Raw genomic sequence first — 12,621 nt, 5'->3', positions numbered from 1 at the left:
TTCAGACAAATTGGTTGATGGACTTAAACTCACTTGTCCTTAGTCAAACCAGTTGTGCGTATAACTGTAGCCTAAGTCATTATCCTTTCTTCTTCTCTGTCCTATTTGGTGGGTCATATTCATTCACCATATTTAATTGGTGAGCAGAACAGTGCCAGCTGGTGATGCAAATTTATCTAGAGGTAGATAATTTTTATGCTTCTGAATCATTTATCAGGGGATTATTGTTATACCATATATTTTCTGAGCCTGAGTTATTTTTGTCAGTTTCTTTTATGAATGTTTTGTTGCCTTATAAGGAAATTTGTGCACTCCCCTCCTCTCATTCAGTTGTCCCTGGTGACGCCTCCATAATTTCTGTCTTCTATACACTGGTACATTTTTAGTTTAATTCAGGCATATGAGAAGCAGGGGGAAAAGTTGAGTTAAAGTCACTGTCAATAATTTAAATGCCCTCACACGGGGACACACACACATACATACATACACACACACACACTTTCTCTCTCTCTCTCTCTCTCTCTCTCTCTCTCACACACACACACACACACACACACAGAAATCTGAACCTCATTCATAGGGTTTGGTGTATGATTGGGTAAAGTTATGTTGTATACACATGCACAGAGACAACATCATATAGTCAATGAAGTCACAGTAAACATACTTTAATATATATTTATTTTTTACTTTAATATATATTTGAAGGGAAAAAGAAAAAATCTGTGAGTAATAAGCATGTTCTCTAATTTAGTTGTCTTAAACATGATTTATGATCATATTCTAATATGTAGTGATAATATGTAATATGTAAAAAAGACATATAACAGAGTACTGCAAAGCATTTGCTTCTTTTAAAAATAAAAGAGAGCTAATAAGATCATTGAGCATTTTTATAGAAAATTGTATTTCCCCCCTAAACATTGACTTATTATTTATTTGGAACCCTAAGTAGTAATGATTTGATTTAGAAACGATTATTTTCTCATTTTTTTTTCTTCATTGGGAAATACTAGAGAAGGGTTAGAGTTAAACACATAAATAATGATATTGAAGTGTACATTTATATTAGTCTTGGATATTTGAAATTTTAAAGTTTTTTTTTAATTTAATAAAAATCAGTGTAGGGGATTATAATTATTTAAACCAGGTAGCCTGATTTAGTTCTTGAATCTCTCTCTGTTCATTCTATGTCTTAGCTCTAAACAACAGTAACTATATATGTTAAAGTTTCATAACATGAATAACATGATATGTGATACCCTAACCAACACTTTGCCAAGCCTAGTTTGGCTCATTAAATGTGTTAGTTTAAATCTACTCCATCTATTGCCTTTGCAGTGGTTTGAGTAAAAAAATTTTCCTGGTTAAAGTTTAAATAATAATTTTACTTCAGTATGTGCTTTCTGATTTTTGTAATTCTTCCTTTTTTTCTGAAAAATAACATTTTTAATAGTCTTTAGGATGTGAATTCCTTGCCTCCTTAAAATGCACCATAAGATAGAATATTTTTGAAATTCAGAAGGATAGATTTTCCAGCCATATCATTATAAAGTCTTTAACACTGAGGTATATTTTGATATTCAGAATTGCCTCTTTTTTCTTTAGATTCTTTTCTTTTCATTACAAAACTACTCCGGGAAGAGGGCTTCTTTTTTTTTTTTTTCCCCTCAAAAAAAAAAAAAGCTACGCTTGACTGATAATGCATTGCTTTGGATGGTGAAACATTATGAAAGTTTAATTTTTAATTAAATCTGAAATACCAATTATAACTGAAAGAGATTTTAACCTGTTTCTTTTCAGACTGCCTGAAGTTACATTTAGAGGCTGAAATCACTGCACCTTAAAAACAAAAAAGATTGAGCTCTACTGCATTCCTGTAAGTAAAAACTTCCTGTACCTTTCTCCTTGTTTCTGTGACTAGCCCCTAACAGATAAAGGCAGTAGTAATAATAGTAGTAGTAGTAGTAGTAGTAGTAACCAGACTTGTATAAACATCTGAATATCCTTTCTTGGATTTATAAGTTTAAGTCATTTCTTTTCTTTTTTGAAAAAAAAAAGTTTGTTGGGCTAAATCTTCAGTGTGTGTTTTTTTAATCAAACCCAAATTGTTGATCTTTTCTGTTGGCTGATTTGAATTGCATTAGGGATGGTATATGGCTTCAGCACAGAGACATGCATTTCCTGTCATCCCATCATTGAAGATGCCTACATTTTGCTATGAAGATAATAGATGGTAGCAGATTTCTGATGACATCAAAGTAGAATCATTTTTCCTTTGTGATGTCATTACAAATTGTTGTCCTTTATTGCAAAGGAGATTGAAAGAAACAGAAAGTTCTTGATGACATCACAATAGAATTCAGCTATCTTGAGGACTTTGGGCAGAACTAAGCAAGATGCATAATTCCCTTGTGTGCGTGTGTTCCCCGTTCTGCTATGAAGCAGTCAAAATAGCACATCTTATGTCTTCCTGTGAGCTACAAGGCTGTCTCTCAGAGCCCCATTGTTCCATAAATGCATGTCAGAGTCTACCACAGTCTGGCCTACCCTTATTTAGCTGCTGTTTTGTCAATGTACTTGGAAGAACAATTAACATTTGGGATTTCAATGTCTGAATAACAGGCAGTGAATAGAACCCTAGCATATAAAAGATTCAGACGCCCAGGGTAAAAGAAAATAGAGAAGCTTAGAGCTGGTGGTGGAGGGGAAGCATTTTAATTTTGTAACGAAAGGTTGTGAAATACTACAATGCAAAGTCAATCTGTTTGTGGTTTTTTTTTTAATTATTTAAGATCATAATGTACAGTTTGGTAATGAAATCCAGAGCTTATGACTTTCTCAAGTAGCATTTTTGTTTTTCTGTATAAAGTGTTAAAATGTTTATAGTTATGTGGAAGTAGTGGTGGTGGTGGCGATGGTGGTGGTCGAAATGATTGGGGGAAGTTATACGGCTAGGGAACCCACTGAAAAACCCCTCTGCTGATTTTTTTTGTTGGTATGCTAGCTGAAGAGTGTAAAGTGGCTATGAGAGAGTCCTGTCCCTTATTAGCAAAGAACAACAAAGGTGATTCAATCCATTTCTGCAATTTTGACTGGTTTCATCAAGTTTGTGCATTACTGGTAGGACAGCTCACTGGATTGTGTGAACCTCCATATTGTGTTTTGATTACTTGCATTGATGGGTCTCTGAATTGGTTAACCTTGTCTGTTAATTCTGGCTAATCTCAGTTTCTGTGGGAAATGAAACACAGACAGCATAGGATCACCACTGTCATGACTTTTGTTTGAAGTAAAGATAGTATACACATTACCTCTACCTTGAGAATCAGAACCTTTGGATACCAGGTAGAAAGTAGGTTTTGCATGATAGGGACCAGCATCTGGAAGAATATAGCCAAAGATATTTTTAATAGAATTTTATTTACCAAAATATATGTAAAAACATGAAAAGTTTTCTCCAAATATACCTTCTCTTCCTGAAATTCAACCACATGTTAACCAACCAGTCTTTCCATTCTCAGTCCCTCTCCACCCATGCTAAGTATTCCCACAAATAGTTTGCACTAGGCCTTGAAGCAGCTCTGACATGTAACTTGTATTTACTGAAGGTAACTTAAATAGGAGTTGCCCTGTATCTCACTACGCATCAGAGCCTGTCATTCAAAAGAAAACGTGTTTGATACCAGTATAGATAGTGTATTTCTAACCAGCAAAGTTTGTTTGGAATGTTAGATTCAAAGAGAAGGGAAATGAGGCAATCATGTGCATAGAGGGGCCAGGGAGAATCTGTGCAATTTCTAAGTTTAATATGTGAAAACTAGGGCCAGTTTCTACACAAATAAAAAGACCACAATATTCCTTGGAAATCAGAACAATAGGACTTCTCCTAGGCTTAGTGTCCTTGCTTCTTAGCATACATCATACCTCCAAATTTTCTACTCAATCAGTAAATTTTCAGTAAGGCCTACTATGTGCCAGGCACTGTACTAAGCTGCTATTAGTTTATTTCCATTACAGTCCTAGGAACCAACCCTTCCCTCTCCACCCCCATTGCTACCACCTTTTGTTACAGTTTATTCAAATTCAAATTGTCATAAACCTTTGCTTTTGGGGCAAAACTGAGATAATAACTCTTAATCTGGCACAAAAAGATCTGAGAACCTCAGATACCTTTCTATTTTAAACATGAGAAAACTTCATGGAAGTCATTTGTTCTAAATTGCTGTATGGCATAACTATAAAAGTGAACTTAGAATCTGAGAGTTAGTTATAGATGCCTGATCTAAGTTATCAGTCACATTGTCCCCCAATTTGTTATGTCTTTGAGGCATGCTGAACTTTAGATGCTAAAACAAAAACAGGTGAATATTCAGCTGATCACATGTAAAGGATTGTTTTTAGAATTGTGATTTCATAGGTATTCCCCTCAACCCCCATCCATTCATTATGACATTGTACATTCACTGGGCCTACATATTACATGGAGGCAAATTTATTTTGTTGACTGATTACCCTTGTCAATGATGTATGAAATGGACAGAAGACCATTAGCAATTTCACTAGTTTAATTGGGCTTACAGGCATAATGAAACCAGTTACCAGAAGAGAGCCAATGTGACAGAGAATTCAGGCTTCCAAAATGTGGGCATCATGCATGGTGAAAGGATGTCAGTGTTGCCAGGGATCATTTCCATCATAGAAAACTTTTCCCCAGCTTTGAAAAAAAAGTTTAAAGAAGCTTTAATATTTCAAATCAAATTACTCACCTAACAATTTCTTTGGGTTTGCCTTTAGTGACTTTTGCCATTTAGTCATATAAGTATTCTCATTAGGGAATGATGGTGCTATTTTAATCTTGAAGATGTAACTTTCTTCCCAAAATTCATTTTCCAATATTTTTACCCTCTTGAACAAACTTCAGTCATTGCATTCAGGAAGTTGGGGGTTGAGTCATTGTGGCAATAGATTGTGTGTGTGTGTGTGTGTGTGTGTGTGTGTGTGTGTGTGTGTGTGGTAATAACAAGTGGGTCTCTAAAACCATGACATCTTCCTCTCTACATAGGGAAGATGGAGAAGAGAGTAGAGATGTAGATAATCAGAGCAGTTTCTGGTGTGATAGCAAATGAAAAAGAATCTTGCATTTTGTTCCAAAGGAGCCTGTATCTGAATCTATATAGTCCTTCCCTGCCTAGATACAGAGTAGTATTATAGTTGTTGTTTGTTCAAGTCTTTTCAGTTGCATCTGACTCTTCATGACCACATTTGGAATTTTCTTGGCAAAGATACTGGAAGTGGTTTGCCACTTCCTTCTCCAGCTCATTTTATAGATGAGGAAACTGAGGCAAACAGAGTCAAATGATTTGCTTAGCATCAAATAACTAGTAAGTGTTGGAGACCAGATTTGAGTTCAGGTATTCCTGACTTCAGTCCCAGTACTCTATCCACTGTTCCACCTAATTGCCCAGTATTATAGAGGGACATGAAAAACCAAGAAGATTAACAACATATGTATACACTTTTGTGATATTATAGTATATGGGATTTTAGATCTAAGACTAGAAGAGTCCTCAGAGGCCCTCCTTATTGTGCAGATAAGGAAACTGAGGACTAGGGAGGTTGAATGACTTGTGTCCAAGGGCACATAGGTAATAAGTGGCAGAGGCAGGATACGAACCCATGTTCTCTGAGTCTAGAGTCTGCCTCTACTATGCCAAGTTATCTCTGCCATCTTGAGATAATGGCAGCACCCCTTTTATTATGTTTTAAAAGTTTTGTGGTGATGTTGGTAGCTCTTAAAAGTAATATCTACCCCCCTTTTCCATGACTGTCAGAAAAAAAAGTTTTACACGTGCAGCAGTGATTTAGAACTCACCTGAATTTTTGACTTGAAGTGATATTGTCCTTTATGCAGAGGCAAGTAAGTTCAATGGAGGAGGTCTGTGAGATCAAATTATTTCATTTCAGTGTTAAAACTTATGTCTTTATTTTTATATTTACCCACATATACATATTATGTTTGATGTATCAGAAAGGGTTAAATTGAAGTGTACTGCCCAAAGTACTTCTGGATTCTAACATTTCTGAAACATTATATCTGTACCGAAAGTGATTAGTTTCTTTTTTAAAAAATATAAATCTTAATGTTCTGTGAGCACAGTTTATGTGAGATTGATTTTGGAAATTTGAAGGAGGTTGTAGGATCTCATCAAAGTCCAGATAATTATAATGGAACAAGCATTAGTTGATTTCTACATAAACACAAATCCACACTTGTATATATAGACCATACATACATGTTTTCCCTTTGGGACATGTATTTGTGTATTCTCTTAGACTAAAGGTTAGTCAAGGTAAAAAAAAAAGAAAAAAAGGAAGAAAAGTAAAAATAGTACATATATTCAGAACATTCATAGCTTTGTGTTAATACTTACTAAGGAAAGTATTATTTCTGAAATGTATTTGGGTTGGTGTCTTTTGAAGCTAGGAAGGGTCTGACACTTCAAAACATACTTTCCCTCTGCCTAAGCTAAAGTAGATCTCTGACAATCTTCCAAGAAAAGGTCAGATGAATTTTATTTCCTCTTAAGTTAATAATTGTTATAATTCCTCTGCTTGGTTAATGGATGTTTTTATATTTTGAATTTTCGTACTTATTGTTTAAAATAGGACTTGGTTCTAGCAAATTCTTTCTTTTAATGATGCCACCATCTATAAGTCTTTCCCAATTTCCCTTGATGCTCATGCTTTCCCTCTATTAATCATTTCCATTTTCCCCCATTTTCCATAGCTTATTTGTACCTGGTCGTTTTCGTGTTGTCTCCCCTCACCCCATTCCCCTCCCCCACTCTCTTGGATTATGAACTCTTGAAAGCAGGGATGGTATTTTGCCTTTTTTTCTATCTCTTTGTGCTTAGCACAGTTGTAGCACACCTGGCACAGAGTAGGCAGTTAAAAAAATGCTTAGTGACTGACAGACTGGTTGACTGTGCCACTTTAGCCTTATTTCCAGTATTGGGATGTTTTATTATATAAGGTGACCTGGGGCCTGAAAGCATAAAATACATTATAAATGAATCATCATTATCATCAGTTCTTATTAATCACTAATAATTCTTTAAAAGGATTTCTGTGTTGAGAGGTCACTAGGCTTGTTTTGTAGTATGACCTAGTATGTTTGAACTCCACAGAGAACAGATATTTGGATTTATTAAGAGAATTATAATTAAATCAATTAAATTGAAAGTTTTTCAAAGTTAACCATAATATTTGAGCTGTCCTACAGTAAAAGTTTATGTGAAGTTGTATCTCCTGTGAATCAATGAGCCAAAGTTAATTCAGCCCATGTGCATATGACATGAGGAACCCAAACACCTTTTTGGTCCAATTGTTAAAATCCCTGCTATTGCTACTTGAGGGCACTCAGGTGAAATAAGGGCAGTTATTAAGCCCAGAAAATGAATCTCACCAGGACTTATATAAAATGTTAACAAGAAGAAATTTTGTGTTTATCAGTTATCTGTTCCTATCTCCTGTTCATCTGGAATATTCAATAGTAAGTAGTTCTCTAATTTTTCTCAAACTTAAGAAAATTGATAGATAGTAATAATGATAATAGTAATATACAATTTATATTACCCTTTGCAAAGCACTTTACAAATATTATTTTAGCTGATTTTCATGAAAATCCCCATTTTATAGATGAGGAAGCTAGGGCAAAAAGCAGTTTAGCTAACTTGCCCAGGGTGACGTGGCTAGTATCAGAGTCAGAGATAGGATCCAAATTCAGAGCTTCCTGACTCCCAGTTTCAGTGCTTTGGTCCTTGTACTCCCTAGCTCCCTACATGAAATATATGTCAGCCAACAAACATGATTAATACTATGTGACAGACATTGTGCTAAGGACTTGTGATGCATAGAAAGAGAAGGGAGTCCCTATCCTCAGAGTTCACTTTCTCATGGGGAAGACAGCATCTAAATAGTATATACATACATGTATCTGTAGTACAGAGTACATGGAAGATGGACAGCTAGGTAGAGCAGTGGATAGAGCACTAGATTTGGATCAGGGAGACTTATCTTCCTGAGTTCAAATCTGGCTTCAGATACTTACTAGCTGTGTGACTCTGGGCAAATTACTTAGCCCTGTTTGCTTCAGTTCCCTCATCTATAAAATGAGCTGGAGAAGGAAATGGCGAACCACTCCATTATGTTTGCCAGGAAAACTGAAAAATGTGGTCACAAAGAGTTGAACATGATCAAAATAACTGACCAAAATAAAAAAAGATGGAAGGTAAAATCAGAGAGAGGAAAGGAACTAGCAGTATAGGAGACTAGTAATGGCTCCCTGCCCATGGTAGAGTTTAAACTGAGTCTTTGGATACTTCACTTGAACTATATAGGCCTGTTTCTTCATCTCTAAACTTAAGTGGTCTGCTATGTCCTGGTGGGTGCAAACAATGAATTACGTAAAATGGTTGCATGTGTTCAAACTTGCATTATTTGAAGTTGTAATTATGCAAAACATGGTAGCCGACTCCAGAATATTGGACATATGTAGTACAATTTTTTTTCTTTTTTTTTTTTAGTGAGGCAATTGGGGTTAAGTGACTTGCCCAGGGTCACACAGCTAGTAAGTGTTAAGTGTCTGAGGCCGGATTTGAACTCAGGTACTCCTGACTCCAGGGCCGGTGCTCTATCCACTGTGCCACCTAGCTGCTCCTGTAGTACAAATTTAAATATTGCAACTGCTTTCATGAGAATTCAATTCATTATTTGCATTAATCAAAACCTGACTGTAGGTTATCTCCAAGAGTCTTGTTAGTTCCAAAATCCTATGATTCTCTAAGTAGCAGCCAGCCAGAAGGACTAATATTTATCCCATTTCTAATCCTGCTTTACTGTATGACATTAGTAAGTTATTTATCTTCTTCATGCTCTAGTTTCTTGTTTGATAAAGTATTGTAGTTAAACTAGCCTTTGTCAGATTTCTGAAGAAAAAAAGATGACAAAGTGCTTTTGACCTTTGAAGAAAGACCCTAATAAACTACTATAATATAACATTTTGGCTGTAAACAACCAGAAACCCTCTCCCTACCACCCAGTCATTGATCATATTAAGTGGAAAAGAGGGATGGTAGAATTGGTCACACCTATAAAATTTTTCACACTGAATCATGTTTGGCCCATGCCATATAACTTTTTTTAATGTGTGATGCTACTTGCTCCATATTCTCATCATCTTAATAATCATACCCATGGTTCCCACCATATAGTACCAGTAATAACATTTGGCTTTACTTAGGTCAACCTTTAAAAAGTGTGTATATGTCCAAGTTCATTAAATATATTATAACAAAAGAAACATTCTATTTTTTCTTAAATCTCTTTGTTTATAAATGGAACAGTGGTCAATTTCTTTTAATATTTTATATATACTGAAGCAATTCTTGGGACTTAATTCTGTTAGACAATCAGTCAACAAGCATTTAGTAAGCACTTATTATGTGCCAACTTGTTCTTGTTATATGGCTGGCCTGCCTCCTTTACTGAACACTTAATGATGCTTTTTATGTGGTATTGCTTGTGTCCAAGCCTTGGACATAATCCTTTAGCCAACTTATCCCTTCCTCCATCCCCCACTGCATGCATCTTTCCAGTGTCTTTTCTGAGATATACAATTTTGATTCCTCAGAGATCATGGCATTTCATGACTTTCAGCCATATACATCACTACAGGTTTATTGGTATTTAAACAAATAGCTTTTGCTTTGGGAAGCAGCTTGGGATCGTTGGAATAGTTGGTCAGCTTCCAAAATTTAATCCAGCCTTCTTACTTCCTCCTGTTTAATTCAGAGTCCACTTCACTGTCCATCTGTAGTACCCATCTAAGTCATATCATAATCTGGACAATTTGTATTTTTCATCTTTATGTAAATTGCTAGACTTATCTCTTTTGAAGGACTATGGATCTCAATGAGGAGGCCCTGTAGTGTTTCTGGATTCAATGCAGTCAACACAATGTTTTCCATAAACAGGAGCATCTGGAGAACCATGCCATCTATAAGAAATCCATGTTCTATTTGGACTTAATGCAGGATATCCTCCATGACACTGGCAAACACCTTTCCTGAGCATATGTTTCCCTTTTTTATGCCTCACTTAATATTGATACTCAGAGGATTGTAGAACAAAGTTGTCTCTGTGGTTGCATTCTCTCAAGAAATTCTGTGTAAACAGAAGCATGAGAGATGCTTTGATGGATGAGAGGCTTTAAAATGTATTTTGCTCTACCAAGTCAAATGCTATTTTGTAAGCAACAAACAATAAAACAAACTTGTATTCTTTACATTTTTGCTTCTTTAAGTAAGAGTTCACCTAAAGGCTCTAATCCACATTCTCTTCTCTTTCTATACTCCGTATTCTTTCCCTTGGTGATTTCATAATCTTTCATGGGTTCAATAATCATTTCTACTGTGCTTATTCCCAGATTAATCCAATCCAATCAGCATTTATTAATAATAAGCACAGCTATATATCTAGCCCCAATCTCTTTTCAGTAGCACGAATTGCCTGTTAAACATTGCCACTTGAATGTCCCATTGGTACTCACACTCAATATACACAATTCTCATGCTCAGTGGGGCCATAATAGGTTCCAAAAGGCATGGAACAGACATCATGCATCCAGTAGAACAGTGGCCATCAAAGGCAATTTCTTCAGGGGAACAGCATCTAGTGGACGCCACACATTCTGTAAAGCAAAATTTGATGAAGATTATAGAGCCAGTAGAGCAGTATCTAACAAAGTCTGGCAGAAGGCCTCACTGGATCTGAAGTATCAAAAACATGCTGCTTCTCCACATGTGAACTATGACCAAGTGTGATCTCCATACATGTGTGTCTTTCATGTATTTACCCTGGTCATGGGATAGTTATGTACATGTACATATATCTGTAGCCATATCCATCCATATATCTTTGCATGCACATACATTTATGTATATATACATATATATGCATGTGTATGTGTTCCCTATGCATGTTCATTTTCCTTGTGGATGATATGCATTATTTATGGAATAGTGCTCCCTAGGTTTATCAAGTAAATGTTTTATTGCTCCTTTAAAAATTATTTTCTTTTCTTAAATACCTTTTCTTTTAATTGTGCCCTTAGACTATCAAAGGTAAACACATTGGTGAGAGCTCATGAGCTCTGGTTTTGAGTAGTAACAGATCCACAGTGTACTTTCAGCCAGAGGTAGCTTTCTCTGGAGAACCCATGTTGGAATTTTGGGATACATCCATGGACAGAAGTGGTCTGTGCTAGATCTGATATAATTTGGATATCAGTGAAGGATCAGTTCTCAAATTATCTGAAAGAGGAATAAATACCAAATACTTAGAAAAAAATATAGTCATTGTTACTATCAAAAAGGTAACTGAAAAAATACCATGAACTATCATCATCCTATTTGTCATCCTTTTTGCAAAAAAAATTATGAGAATAATTTGTGCATATATTTAGTACCTGAATAAAGGTATGAGAAAAGAATAGGCAGGCTTTTGTAAAATGATAACAATTTCATATTGCATCTGTAATCTACTCAGATGAGTAAAAGGTTCAAAGAATACAAGGTGTGTTTATTGTTTGTTGACCATAAAAACCATTTGATTTGATGGAATGCTTATCAATGGTTAAAGGAATATTTGTAGACAGTCTATAAAAATGTGTGGTTCTTAACACCCTGTTTCCTTTTTACTATAAAAGTACAAGCATGCATTCATGAAATGAAAGTGCAATTTCAATTTTAATGGACAGTAAATACCATAATTAAAATAGGAGTTGTTACTTAAACAATTAGTTTTGAAATGGAACTCTAATAAGACCAGAATTGATTAATTTGCTAATTATTTGTTAAGGTTCAGATGATGGCCTTGATTCTGTCTTATACTCTAGTGGAGAGAGGGATGACTAGATGGAAGGCTGGGGAGGGGGGTGGTGCAGAGAGAAATAGAGAGACAGAAACAGAGACAGAGGGAGATTGAGAGATTCCTTCCTCCTGATGGGAAATACCATCAAATATTGAGTACTATGATGTTTTCCCTTGTAGTTGAAACAATTCTGTCTCTAACACTCATAAAGTTTTTCTTCTCTCTTCCACAAAAAGTACTTCCAGGTCTGTGTTGTTTTTTTTTTTTAAACCATCCATCCAAGTCCTGAGGAAGACACCAGTGAAACAGTATTAGAAAAAAGACCTGACAGGTGGGACTTTGCTTTTTGGCAAAGGCTCTGTCATTGCAGGATGTTTCAGTGTCAGTAATATTGATAGCACCCTTAAATCAGAAAGTACATTAACACATCTTTTGAATTGATTGGTGTCCTTGAAGATTTTTTTATAGTCATATAACATTTTGTTAAGAATACCACTGTAGTTCAATGTTCTGTTCTCGTGGAGATTTTGACTGAAGAAACCTTTTGTAAGATGGAAGAAGCTTATCTAATCTTTTCAGGACTGATGAGAAGTAATCAGGAGCCTTGTGACTCTTCTCAGCTGCACATTTTCAGGGAATTAGGGACAGATTTCTCAGGAATGACAATGGGAGTCACACATTAAATTG

The 12,621-nt window shown here is 35.5% G+C and overlaps 1 protein-coding gene across 1 annotated transcript in view; it reads left to right on the top strand.

Annotated features, from left to right (window-relative positions):
• Positions 1–12,621, top strand: part of ZBTB20 (zinc finger and BTB domain containing 20) — a 928,525-nt gene that overhangs the window by 330,428 nt on the left and 585,476 nt on the right. The window contains exon 6 of the mRNA XM_043993192.1: positions 1,804–1,879. The gene's annotated coding sequence lies outside the window, so the exon portion shown is untranslated. The remainder of the gene's footprint in view (positions 1–1,803; positions 1,880–12,621) is intronic.

Source organism: Dromiciops gliroides, chromosome 3 (assembly GCF_019393635.1).
Source record: "Dromiciops gliroides isolate mDroGli1 chromosome 3, mDroGli1.pri, whole genome shotgun sequence".
Taxonomy (NCBI): Eukaryota; Metazoa; Chordata; class Mammalia; order Microbiotheria; family Microbiotheriidae; genus Dromiciops; species Dromiciops gliroides.
The sequence above is the reverse complement of the archived record's forward strand: the minus strand, read 5'-3'. Positions and strand labels throughout refer to the sequence as shown.